General features: G+C 41.4%; 1 pseudogene; it reads left to right on the forward strand.

The window, feature by feature from the left end:
• The first annotated feature begins 1325 nt into the window (after nt 1-1325).
• Nucleotides 1326-10531, forward strand: LOC115688803 (uncharacterized; annotated as a pseudogene).
• The last annotated feature ends 4103 nt before the right edge of the window (nt 10532-14634 follow it).

Genomic DNA, 14634 nt, shown 5'->3' on the forward strand with positions numbered 1-14634 from the left:
TGCAAATTCAGTCCTAAACCTTTTTATGATGCCAATTAAGTCCTAAATCTTTTGCATTGGTGCCAATTCAGTCCTAAACTTTTGTTTTTGTGCCAATTCAGTCATTCCGGCTAATTTTGGCTTGATTTTGTTGACGTGGATGCCGACCGGCGCTGACATGAACAACTTTAATAATGTTTTAATATTTTTTTAAATTTTTATTTGTTTTTTTCTTTTTTTCTTTTCTTTTTTTCCCCCTCCCCTCCCTCCAGCTGGTCGCTGGACCGGCGACCGACCAGAGGCCAGAGGCCGGCGCCGGCGAGGCTCGCCCACGCTGGCCACTGGCGAGGGTGGCCTCGTGCTGGGCGAGGCTCGACCTCGCTAGATCCGGTGAGGTCGTGCCTCGCCCAGCCGCCGGCGAGGCTCGACCTTGCCAGATCTGGCGAGGCCGCCCTCTTCGGCTCCGGCCTCTGGCCGATCACTGGTCCGGCAACAGGCTGGAGGAAGAAGGGAGGAGAGGGGAAAAAGAAAAGAAAAGAAAAGAAAAGAAAAAATTAAATAAAAATTCAAAAAAGTATTAAATATATTATTAAAGTTGTCCGTGTTAGCGCTAGTGACCAGCCGCCGGCCGGCCGGCGTCCACGTCAGCAAAATCCGACCAAAATTGATCGGAAGAACTGAATTGGCACAAATACAAATGATTTATGACTGAATTGGCATTAATGCAAAAGTTTAGGACTGAATTGGCACAAAAAAAAAGGTTTAGGACTAAATTGGCATAAATGCAAAATGTTTAGGATTGAATTGGCACCAAAAAAAGATTTAAGACTAAATTGGCACAAATGCAAAAGGTTTAGGACTTTTTTGGCATTTTTCCCGATAGAATGGTAAGAGATGGATTCCACCTTATCTCAAAAACAAGTGTTATACAATTTATTACATCAATGGGTCATTAGCTTCTTTATTTGTTGGCCTTGGTTTCTGGTGCACTGTGTTATGAATGTGCTTATTTGAATATCCTTGCTTGATTATAGGTTGAGCGAATAGTCGGCTAGGAAGCACAAACACTCTCCGGGGGCCTTAGTGTCGTGTCAGACACATGTCGGACGTGTCGGACACCGACACTCTTTTTTTTAATTATTTATTTATTTGTGAATTTGAATCAAATTAATTTGATTGAAATAATCATAAAAATGATAATTTATCATGTATATATAAAAATATACACGTAATATATAACGTGTCCCAACGTGTCAGAATTTTCATTTTTTGATAAATGATGTGTCGGCGAGTCGTGTCGCGTGTTGCGTGTCAGTATTGGTGTCAGTGCTACTTAGCTAGTCAGTATGGTTGAGGGAGCAGTTTTCTTGGTGGATGCTGGTGAAGGTCCGCTTGCACAGACAAAGTTTGTTCTGGCAAAATCCTTAAAGTATGGTCCACGGCCTATCCTCCTCGTAAATAAAGTAGACAGACCTTCTGGTACGGTTCCTCGTCATTTTAAATGGTTTCACTTGTGCATTAACTTAGTGAAACTCGCATATAGTCATTTAATGATAGCAACTGCTTTAGTAGTGGAGGCATATTTTTATCTACTTACCATTTTTTTTTTGATGACCCAGGAACCCCCCGCACGGCCGACAGCCAGAGGGGTAAACCTGGGGTGACGCTAGCGCAGGACTCACCACCACGGCGTCACACTTAAGAATCCCTAACGACTACGCTGGGGTTCGAACTCTGATCCCTTCGTGGGGGGATGAGAGCGCAAGCCAACACAGCCGCTGCGGGCGGTGGTTTTATCTACTTACCGTTCATTTTGGTTTACTTCTATTTCTGGCAAAGAGAGTCCATAGTTTAGGAGGCTTTTTGTGAGAAAGCGTCCTACTTCTTTTTCTCCACTCTAACCATCAGCCAAGAGGAATTCTATCAATTAAGGGCATGTTTGTTTACACTTAGTCAAAAGCAAAAAGCCAAACTTTAGAATATTATTTAAGTGTCAAACTATTGTTTATTGGTCTACGTGTCAACAATTCTATTAAGTGAAAGTTTCAGGTGTTTCGGATCAAGCAAAAGTGCGTGGGCTACAAGATTTTGACTAAGCAAAAAGTAAAAAGTAAAACTAAATCCATATGCGCCTAACTTTTTATCTTTACAAGTATGAATGCCTTCTCCAATTTTCATTCAAATCTAAAGTCAAGCATGAATTCCTTCTCCAACTTTTCATTCAAATGTAGACAAGCATCATATCCCCCGGAATGAGAAGGTTGATACCCACATCTTTCATGTCTATGTACTAATGTAAAGGTGGTTGGCAGCTATGGTAGCTCTTTTGCCTAGGGTGTGCCTATCACCAAGGGTTTTGCTTTTCTTTATAGATTGTCCGTCTTCTGGTCTGTCATTGCAAGCGTATAAGAGTGGCTTTTCAGTTTCATGTATATTTCCTGTCTTTGGTTGGGGGTTGTGTTATTCTTGATAATTTTCTGCAGTTTCTGAGGAGAGATGTAATGAAGTAGAGAGCCTGGTATTTGATCTTTTTGCAAGTCTTGGCGGGACAGGTGTGTAGACATATGTTGTGAAGTTTATTTTCCAGTCCGCATTTTTGTCTAAAGGGAAATTTTGCTCCGTTCATCTTTTATCTAGAGGAACATTTGGACTTTCCTGTCCTCTATGCTTCTGCCAAAGAAGGTTGGGCTTCCCCTACCTTCACAAAAGATCCTCCGGCTGGTGCCAGGGATATGTCACAGTTGCTGGATACTATCGTGGGGCATGTTCCTTCACCAAATGCTAGCCTTGATGCGCCCTTTCAGATGATGGTTTGTATAGAATGGCTTATGGGTTGGCCTTTCTCATTAATTTCACTGTGCTTTTCTTCCATTTCTCATCCTCAATACTGGATGAGGAAGCAACATGTCGTTTAAGTCACTGTGGACACAATTTTGAAAGTTCTTATCACTTTACAAATTGCTATTATTCTCATTGACTTATGCTTTTAATCAGGTTTCCATGATGGAACGGGACTTTTACCTTGGGAGAATATTTACTGGTCGTGTATCTTCTGGAATAGTGCGTGCGGCGATAAAGTACATGGAATTCGTAACACAGAGTCTGGGGTTCAGAAAATTGAAGAGGGAAAGGTTCGTTTACTATTCCCTGTAAGAACTTTTCAAACCCATGGTTTACAGGATTGTGTGCATCGCATGTTTTTGCCATTGATTCTCTTTTTGTACCATGGAAAGAGAACTAATTTTGAGGTTTATTAACTGCAATGAGAATCCAGCATCTCAAAATCCTGTGACAGGCAGTACCAAGGAGAATTTCATTCTCTGCCTAGCCAACAAAGGGATATTTCTACATTTCCTCTTTGCTTTAGGTGGTATCTACTTTCAGTATGGAATTTAGTTTATGATGGCTTGTACCTCTTACCAGTGCCTCATATGGAAGATGAAAATATCCCCATTGCGATTGAAATTAGGTTGCACCCTTTATTCATGCTTTTAAGTGTTGTTTTGATATCTTGATTTCACTCGCCACCAAAGGAATGAGCCCGAAGCTCCCATCTATAGCACCTTCTTTATTTTCATACTTTTTAATGAATATATCTTTTTATATGTACTTTGCTCAATATCTGTACTTTGATTGTGGACTTACCAACATGCATCAATTTTGGCCTTGAATATTGTGAGAATGTAGGTTCAAAGCTCATGAAGAAGAAGGCTACAAGTATGGCTCTCATTGATACCGCTGGAGCAGGTGATATTATATCGATGGCTGGGCTAGCGAGCCCATCCATAGACCATACAGATGCTAACACGGAGGTCAGTGAGCCTATAATTGTCACGCCCCGAACCCCATCGAGCACGCGGCATCCCTTACTCAGGTCGAGTCAGTGCGACGTCCTAGGAAATCGTCGCCGACCCAAAGATTCCATCAGAGTAAATTCGCGGCGAAAACAAATCATATTATCCCGGACAATAATATTGGAGAACCAGGGAGAAGCAAACTACTAAACCACCAAACAAAATACTGTACCTCGATATATAAATATACAACATCCAATTCTTTATAACCAAATATTTTCAACACTCCTCAGATTTACATCAACTGATAGTACACACCCGAACGGATTTCCTGATTACACCACCATCTATTCACATCAAACACACACTAATTTAATATCAAACCTATAATACACGCACACCAACTGGCTTCTACGGATCGCATCCTCGACCTCAATAGGGATTTGCAGCCAAGGTATATTCTACTCCTGAATGCTCGGTGTGCATCGGGATCCCCAAAACGCTGCGGCGGTAGCGGCGGAAGGTTCAAGGCTCGGGCGGGTGCTCTGAAATGATTTGGTTGAAACAACCATGAGACACTTCTCAATAAGTCACAACCTAAACCCTACCTAGGCTACCACGTAATTCCAGATACATCCAGACACGCAACCACCCAATCCACAAGCACACATACCTGGACTCTCGGCACACGTAACCTGCACATTAGTCCATACTCATAACAATTTATTTCGCACGCACATGCCACAACATACGAACTTTCCACATATCAATTCACACATCAATCATACCACATTTCCAATCCACTCGTCGAACCCACATTTGCTCAAACACTTTCTCGGCCCGCGTCAACACACCTCGGCCCACTCGATCACTTTCCCGGCCCGCGTCAACACGCCTCGGCCCACTCGATCGCGCCCCGAGCATCACACGCCTCGGTCCGATCCCACATTCACACTTTCTCAGCCCGCGCCAAATGCAACAGGCCTACGTGATCGCAACCCGAGTTTTAGAACATCTCGGCCCGATCCCATTCTCACCCGAGCTGATCATGCCCCGGGCCAATCTCATTTCCCATTTCCTCGATCCTCAGCCTGCGCCAAATGCGACAGGCCTACGTGATCACGACCCGAGCTTATAATGCCTCGGCCCGATCCCAATCTCAAGCTCACACACATTCGCATTAAATTCCGTGCACACAATTGCACCCAATACATCACAACCACACAGTCACATGATCACCACACAAACTGACATTTTTCCACACCCAAACATTATCAAATCAGTTCAGGCCCTTCACGGCATTTTCACAAAATCTCGAGCCGGACCTAACGGTACCAATCACGCAACAAACAACACCCCACAACACATAACACAACACATCACAGCCATCAATCAACCTTTTTCGCCCTCAAAATCACCATATTTCACTCCCGGCTCTTCACGACACCTTCACAAAATTCCGAGCCGGTCCTAATGGTACTAACCACGCGACAAACAGCACCCCATAGCACCTAAAACCACACACCACACCCATCAATCAGCCTTTTTCGCCCTCAAAATCACTATATCTCACTCCCGGCTCTTCACGGCACTTTCATAAAATTCCGAGCCGGTCCTAATGGTACTAACCGCGTACCGAACAGCCCGTCACAGCACACTAAACAGCTAATCACAGCCATCAATCGGCCTCTAAAATTCCACCAAATCTTCCCGATTTCGCACCTAAGGCCCGCTAATCCAATTAATTCCTAATTTCCACCAAATCTCATCTAAACGGGCCCGAAATAACCCGATATACTAGGCGGGGTTTAGATCGCGACTTACCCGACTCTAGACTCACGCGGCTAGAGTGAAACGGGTGCGATCGACGGCGATCTTGTGGCGGCGGCAACGTACGGCTCACGGCGGACGGGCGATCGGCGAACGGCGACGAGCGGCGGTGGCTTGGGCGGCTCGATTGGTTCACGGCCAAGAGAGACCGAGAGGGAGAGAGAAAGGGAACGGCGGGATGATGGTGAGGCGGCGGCGACGGGCGGCGTGGCGCGGTGGCGCGGCACGGCGGCGGTCCGGCGGGAGGAAGAGGCGATCAGGAGAGGGAGAGAGAGATGGCCGGAGAGGGGGGATGCTCACGGTTGGGGGGGGGGGAACCGAATGAGGGGAGAGAGGAGAGAGAGAGAGAAGCTTGGACCTAAATAGTCCATTTTGACCAAAAGGGAGAAATGACGATCTTGCCCTTGTCTAATCTTTTTGATCAATGGCCCAGATTCGATCCTATCTAGAAACCGACGGCCGAGATCGAATCTTACCAAAAATATCCAAGGGTATTTTAAGAATTTCATAAAATTCCAAGGGCAAAATTGTCCAATCCAAAAAGTTAGGGCAAAATGACCAAAATGCCCTTGCCCAATGTAACTAACCCTTTATAAGTCTTTAGGGACAAAATGGTCACTTTCTTCATTTCTCATCGAAATCGAATTTTTCTGAAGGAATCGGGACCGTCCAAAATTACACGTTCCATCCGCAACGTCGTCCTAATGTCCCGTTGTGACTTCCAAATTTTTCCGATTTCCAAATTGGGCTAAATTAAATAATCAAATTTTATTAAACGCAACTCGAGCGTTTCTCGAACTAACGGGCGGCTGGTTGGGAAAATTCGCATATTCGACTCGTGACTGACATTAATTCAGGTCACGTGCAAGTTCATCCGGTTCGTGACGACTTCGGTTGTCATTAAAATCGCGAGGATCAATTACTAGATCCGAGGGGCACGATCGTTTGGTATAGGTTCAGGATCATTCGTCAACTCATTTCGCGGTCCGACGGAATCACCCGCGATCCACTACTATAACAATGGCGAGTTGACCCCTAACTATCCTTGGATCGGCCAACAGTGGCTCAAAATATCACCTCGACGATTTCATGGTCGAAAGTTCATTCACGATCGAATTTTCTTTAGTCGTACGAATTTAAATCCCTAATTAGCCTTTCCCTACTGGTTAGTATCCCAGGAATGATCAATTCTGGGTGAGAACTAACTACGAGTACATTCATAAAACTCAGTATTTTATAAATCCCAAATGGACTAATTTTCAGGATGTCACAATAATTGTCAATTATCATATATGTTGAGGACGTATTCTTTATCTTAGACAGCTTGGCCTTTTTAATGTGACCTTGTAGGTTTGAGTATGAACTGATCTTCTTCTCCCTATCCAGGTAATGACTCCATTGCTTTCTATCGAGTTGGATCCTCCAACCATTTCTATGACTTTCGGTGTGAATAACTCTCCATTGGCAGGACTTGATGGTACACATGTAAGTTTTGAAGCTTCTTTTCTTTGCTTTCGGTAAATTTTGAGTGCTCGAGTATATGCTGCTATCTCGTTGTGATTTTTACTTTGTAATATCTCATATTACAATTTTTTACACATTGTCATTAAAGGGTCAGCTTATATTCCCCCAAAGATAATGTACGATTTGTGATGTTGAAGTTTGTGATATATGGAGCTTAACATGAGAAAACATGAGCTGTGCATACTGGATTATGTTGAAGTTCATCTATCATCAAGTTTTTTCTAAGAGTTCCGACTGGGATAGTGCTGTTTTGTTTGCAAATAATTGCTCATGCAGGATTTCTAGTCAGGAAGATAATAACTTTTTTCCGTTGATGAATACGTGTTACTTTTATGCCCCTTCAATATATTTTTGCAAGAAAATGGACAAATATTTTATCATGAGATCTAAGAAGGTGCCAACGCGTGTGCTAATCTCATGACAAAAATTGTAGTGTCGGTCATTACATTTATGTTTACTCTACATCAAAAGTGTGGAACGTGAAACATCCACCTCTAACGTGTAGTGCAGAAGTTGAATAAATGTAATATATCCAAAAATAACAGAGAGGTGATTTCGACTTTGACATGGAATATAGCCATGAGATGATCATTTCACAAGTTGAATTTTCTTGATTTCCACTCCAACCTTTTTGGAGTTGGATGCATTTACATTGTTTAATATGGCCAAAGCTCTGAGCCGAATTTACTCTTGCTGAAGTCTTAGATCTGCTTAAATGTGAATTTCACAAGAAGGCCCCCTAGATTTTTTGGTTTTTCTGTACATTTGCATTAGTTTTGATTTATATTTAGATAATTAGGGGTATATTTGACTGGACGATCTTCTGCAAATGAATTGCTCGTTGCAATATTATATTTCTTTGCTCATGGCTATGGTGTACCATGTTAAAGTATGAATTGAGAGCGTCATATTTAATATCCACTTTGGTAAATCTTATATTGTTATTCAGGGGCCTGGTCGGGTACAGGAGTGTCTTCAGCAGTGATACAAGAGGAACTGGATTCATGCATCGCGCTTTCCTGAGTATGTTTATAGTGCTAGAAGCTATATATTTCCATGGGATTCTTGTTTTACTTTTCGTTTCCTCAATTGCCATGCTAAATAAATGTACCACGGTCGCTCTTATGAGTTACTGGCGGTGATTATCCCAACAACTATGTTGAGGTGAAATAGGCTCCATAGACAATAGATCTACCGAATTAACTTCTGAGAGGTTTTTGACACCCAAGTCGAAGTTAAATTCATTCGTGCTTCTACACATTTAGCCAGTGGATCAATGCATTAGTCTCTCTGACTAATAAAAGAGCTGTATATATGCATCAGAAAGATAAAGAAGACATTGCACCCTGGACTTTATTTAGTCATGGATCCGTTTTTCCACTATTTCATTTCCCAATTTCGCGGTGGCTTGTAGACAGGCTTCATCGGGTGTGGCAATGAACTGCACTTCAAAGAAGTATTGAAGATATTCCATCTGCTATTTACCCGCTTCTAATTTTTCTCATGTTTCTGACTAAACATTGTTTTACAATGGGGCATTAAAGTCAATGTGATTTTGCACGCAATGAGCACATTTTTGAGTATGGTTGCACCAGTTTCTGGCTTGCATGTGCATTTTCGGATTTGATTAGATGGGATTTTATTTTCTGCTGGTCGTTGGTCTCTCTTGCTTATGTCTGTTTTTATCCGAATACTGCAGCCTATGCAAAGCACCGAGGCCCTCTTGGGAATGAGAGGAAAGGAGTATTGGTAAGTGTTTGTGCCATGATTTCGATTTCATGAGGCAAACTTCTTTTATACTAGCACTTTGTTTTATAGTAAATCTCTTGGTTTAAATTGCTATTGACCAAAAATAAGAGTTATCAATCACCCTCGATCCCATAATGTTTGCCTAAGGTCTACTCTACTTGTAATTTCATTTCTGGTACGTTGATAGAGGTGGACACTTCAAATATAGGACTAGACAATGTGATTTGCATCTCATGCGATTGTATCATGCTTTTGACAGGACTAGACACCATCCAATAAGCAATTCACTGATAGACATTATTAGTGAGAGCCTTCTTTCCCTTAAGCAAATCACTTAGAGTGAGAATCCACCCTAAGAACCTCATGACCACGAGCAGAGTCCACTTTATAAGAGGGGGCCCTTACTTTGTGCGTGGCTTTCTAGGGAAAGTCAGGGATTCACTGATGCTGAAATGTCATTTACAAAACCAAATAGATGGATCTGACTGAAAGATAATGATTTCTTCTTCAGATCCCTATCTAAATATGTTACCACATTCACATTTTTATCACTGGATGGTTTGTTCAGACTAAAATAATGAAGGGTGTGTTTTATTGGTAGATCTATTAAAAGTATTATTCTTTGTTTCCTGGAGCATATTTAGCATTATGTATATGATGATATTCTTGTTGCATTGGCCAAAATATAGATTCGCATTTTCTCTGGTGCTGTCAGTGTCCTTGACTAAAGCATGCATGCTTCTGTTGGACAGGTATCCATGGGCTTTGGCACGATCACGGCTCATGCATTAGTGAGTTTAGAGGCTCGTGGAACTCTCTTTGTGAGCCCGGGAATGGATGTTGTCGCTCACGGCCGATTATACATGTTAATGCATTTTCTCTTGTGGAATGAATAAGTCTTGTTTGACTTCCATTTTTAGGAGCATATAATGTATCTGCATTTTGTCTCTCATCATTCCACATTCTAGTTCTGATCCTATAATTGACACGTCCATTTACTTTTCTTGTATGTCTTCATTTGTCAAATTATGTCGGTCTTTGATGATTACAAACCTAAAGTGAGCATTGCTAACTCAGGAGAAGATCTGGACTTGTATACTTCATAAATAGTTGACTTGTCAATTGTAAGACCGACTTGGATTGCATGGAAGAAAATGTGTAAGTATAAAAATAGACAGATAAGAAAGGATTGGAATAGGTATTTCAATAATAAATGAGTCATACACATTGCTTAGTCTCTTGCGGGCTTTTATGTTCCTCTACTAAGATTTATCCTACGTAAATTTTGCTGATTTACTTGTTGATTGGTATGCAGGCGTATGATGGGATGATCATTGGTGAACACTCCCGGGATTCTGACCTTGATGTGAGATTTTTGCTTCTGGAATAAGTACAACATGCTGCTTCTAGTTTGGCTTATCTCGTAATGCTTTCCTTATTGTAGGTGAATCCAGTAAGGACTAAGGAACTAAGCAATATGCGGGCTGCTTGCAAGGATGAAAACGTCAAGTTGTCTCCTCCTTGCCTGGTATTTCTTCAGTAAAAAGAATTGACTATCCTCTAATGCAACGAGTGAAGTTGCAGTGTGATTTAGCAGTAGAATGTGTTTTTTTTTTCTGTACTGGTGAAAGGCCTGAAGGCATTGTCAGCTTGTCTCTGCCTTGTCTCTGCCTGTAATTTCCTTCAGTCCTGCTAGTTGTGCACTGAAATTGCTAGTATTATGTGGTCGAGCATGTTAGCTTTAGCTATCCTGAAGGCATTGGCAGCCCGTCTTGGGCAGTAATTTCCTTCACTCCTGCTAGTTGCGTGCTGAAATTGCAAGATCCATTTGGTCAACCATGTTAAATTTGCCTATCGTGGATTATCGTTGGATAGTAGAACCAAAAATGGTTTTGATCTGGCAATTTCTCTACCGTGATTTCTAATAAGTTTCCTCTTAAACTGATGATTCTCGAAGAAGCCATAGGTTCTGTTGCTTCATACGAAATTACTGCAGTAAGTTCATACAACATTCCAATATTATCCACGGTCCTCAATATGCCAAATATGAGTTTACCTTCCCTCTTGTGCCATCTTCCTCATGATGTAATAGCGGTATATATGTACTCTAGTTGTTGTGTGTGTAGCAGTTGTGTTGTTTGTCACCATTATTTTACTTGGTGAATTGCTCGAGATGACTTTGTATTTTCTGTGCAGGTTACACCAAAGGTAAGAAGATTAAGGAAGAAATACTTGGATGTTGACAAGCGAAAGAGCATGAGTAAGAGACCAAAAGAGTGAAGCGTCACCGCTATATACAGTTTTGTAACTTTTGAATCATTTGTTTGACAATGTACAATTATTTATTTGTCCACCTCCAATAAGGGTCATGTATTACAAATCTCTATCTTTCCTACAGAAATACCCATAGTAGTATTCTTTTTTCTCTGAAAGAGTATTTTTGTAATCAAATTATGTAACCTGTGTAAGTAGTGTCTGTAAACACATGAACTTCTTACTGGCATTTGGAGGAGTTATGTGAGGCATTTGTAAACACAATGTTGGTTCCCCGGTCTCGGCATTCAGGACCAGGTCTCCGTCGACCGGGCCCAAAGCCCTGTGCCCGTGTCTAATTCCCCGACACCCGAGCCCGGATCCATAAAAGCGGTGCTTGGGTCCCCGATGCCCGAGCTCTATCCCCCGCACTCAAGCTCGAGCCCACAAAGGCCATGCGTGAATCCTTGGCTCGCTCGGGGCCTTAGTTAATAAAACGTTCGTTCTTATAAAAATATATTTTTAAAAAAATCAAATTTTTAGTTATTTTTTATTTTCTTTTTCTTTTTCTTTTTCCTTCTTCTTAGGCTAGTCGCGGGCCACTGTGATGGTCAGCGACCAGCCACAGGCGAGGCTTGAAGCTTGCCCCTCACCTGTGGCCGGTCGCCAGCCTAAGAAGAAGGAAACGAGAAACAGAAAGAAAAGAAAAGAAAAAAAAAAGAAAATGAAAGAATAAATTAAAATAATTAAAATATAAAATATAAATAATTAAAAAAATTTAAATATTTTGGTAATTTTCCCTGGGAAAATCAAATTAGATTTTCCATAACAAAATGCGGAAGATATTTTCCAGATCATTTTCATGTTTTAGTCAAACACCGGAAAATGACTTACCGGAAAATATTTTCTAGAAATGTTACATTTTTCACAAAATAAACGGAGCCTAAAAGACAAAAGAAAAGGGGATCTCTTTCATATTTGAAGAGTCTTACGACAAAAAGGGCACACCAATAAAAAGAGAAAAAAAACAAGAAAAAACGAACTAATAAGAAAAGTGGAACGAGAATTATATCCAGAGTTAGGGAGGCAAAATGGTTGATCATAATATGACTGAACATTAGCTCCTGATCATCCTGCACAAGATCGCCTCTTCTGTCACCATTGTGATTCTTTTTGTCGTTGAATTGATCTTATGTACCTCACGATATTGTTTCATTCGTTTCCTATGTCAATGGAAAAGGGTAGGGTGCAAAGAAGAGGATGGTTATTAGATTAACTGAGATACCGCAACGCAATTTATCAGGAGTACAATTTAGAGAAGGGTCTTATAGTTGCTTATTCAAATCAAAGTCGTAATTGACATCTATTATGCATCGACTGCACAATCACACACATTAATTCAGAGCTGCCCTATATATAGTTGATAAACAAGGTTAAGTAAGTCCACTTTGGTCCCTGACTCTTGTCAAATATGCAATTGGGTTATCATATATTCTTTTCGTTTGTGATCAAAGTCTCCTTACTTACTTGATTCGTTCAATTGAAATTTCTAACTTATTTGATTTATGCAACGGGTTCTTCCATCACCTACCATGAACAATTCCATCAATTTTGCGAATGTATGATAATTGATGTGACGAAAAATCGTCACGCCGCACCAACAAAGTACCCTTAAATTATTTGTGTGTGTGTCTGAGACAGAGAGGACCTAATCAAACAGTACTTTCGCATCAATCTTCTGATCTTACGTGGAAGTTTTATTATTTGCTAAATTTGACTTCACATGCTAACAAAATGAAATTGATTTAGATGTTGTGACAACAAGATGAATACCACTAATAGCTAAGATTACGCTCCGTTTTCCTGATATGTTATTTCGATGTGTGACTAAAACAGTCGGCGTACAACTATTGCTTGTCGAAGCCATCTCCGAATTCTCTCATCTGATGCCTAGGAGCTGATTAAACTTCTGGTTGCTCCATGTGAAATGTAGTTGAATCACACTTCATGCATGGACTGCATTTTGGTAGAGATCTACAAGGTGATGCATTTGTGCTTTTGAGCACTCCAAGCTAGAAGATATAATCAGACTTTCACAACCTTATGCTCGCATGATGAACTTGCTTTCCTCACGGTGGATGTCGGCGAGAGACGTGCACAGATAACAAAAGTTGCCCATACAATACAACACATATAAAGCATGAACCGATAGGGAATTTGATTTGCCGATAATAAAGTCTCATTTGATTTCTAGGAACTCGGTCCCACCCTTTTCATTGTATGGATTCTGTGTGTGCATTTGACGCAGAGAGAAAGCGTAAATTTGGAACAACTCCAAAGAACTTGAAATTTTTATTCAATAATACTGTGTTCTTGATTACAAGACGGACATCTTATATATAGAGATAGGACTCCTAATACTAATGGAAACCGAATAATTAAAGAAACTGCCTAAATGGTAATATAGGAAACTGCCTGACTGGTAATATAAGAAACTGCCTAAATGATAATATAGGAAACTGCTTGAATGGTTGTTTTCCCCAAAATCAGAAAAACTGCCGAGATTTCCGGTGATTACGGCGATCACATTGTTCAAGATAATCACAGGCTAACTGTTCTACATCATTCCCTTCCTCTTCGGAAAAACTCGCCCTCGAGTTATAATCAGGATAGAGGGGTGTATCAGAAGCATGATACTCAAATAAGTCTCGCCACATTAAATGTAGGGGAAATGTTGAGATCACCGGGAAGGTCAACTACATAGGCATTGTCGTTGATCTTCTTCGGGATGCGGCAAGGACCAATCTTCTTGTGCTTCGAGTTTATTATAGGTACCTACAGAAAACGCTCCTTTCGCAGGAAAACCATTACCTCATCGCCTACCTCAAAAATTTTCGAACGTCGCCGTTTGTCAGCATCCTCCTTATACTTTGAATTAGAAGCAGCCAATTGACTAGCAACAGCAGCTTGGACTTCATTAATTCTGGTCGCCAAATTCTCTGCCGCGACACTATAGCCTGGAATCTTGGGCAAGGGAACCAAATCCAGAGTATGCTGTGGTGTACGCCCATAAACGACCTGAAAGGGAGATGTACTGGTAGAGCGGTTAACCGAGTTGTTGAAGGCGAACTCAGCAGGAGCAAGATACCGGTCCCACTGCTTAGGCATATCACTGCAGAGGCAGCGAATGATATCCGCCATAGTACGATTCACAACTTCCGTCTGACCATCCGTTTGGGGATGGAAAGAACTACTATACTGTAAATCAGTCCCAAACAAACGCCATAAAGTACGCCAAAAATGGCTCAGAAATTTCGTGTCACGATCGGAAGTGATTGTCTTCGGCACACCATGGAGACAGACTACTTCACGAAAGAATAAACTTGCCACATGCGAAGCATCCGAAGTTTTCTTACAAGGGATGAAGTGCGCCATCTTTGAAAATCGGTCAACCACCACGAAAACAGAATCTAAACCCCGTTGAGTGCGAGGAAGTCCCAACACG

The sequence above is a fragment of the Syzygium oleosum genome, unplaced genomic scaffold (assembly GCF_021117445.2).
Source record: "Syzygium oleosum isolate NSW1041296 unplaced genomic scaffold, Sole_v2.1 Sole_v2.02, whole genome shotgun sequence".
In the NCBI taxonomy this organism is placed as follows: Eukaryota; Viridiplantae; Streptophyta; class Magnoliopsida; order Myrtales; family Myrtaceae; genus Syzygium; species Syzygium oleosum.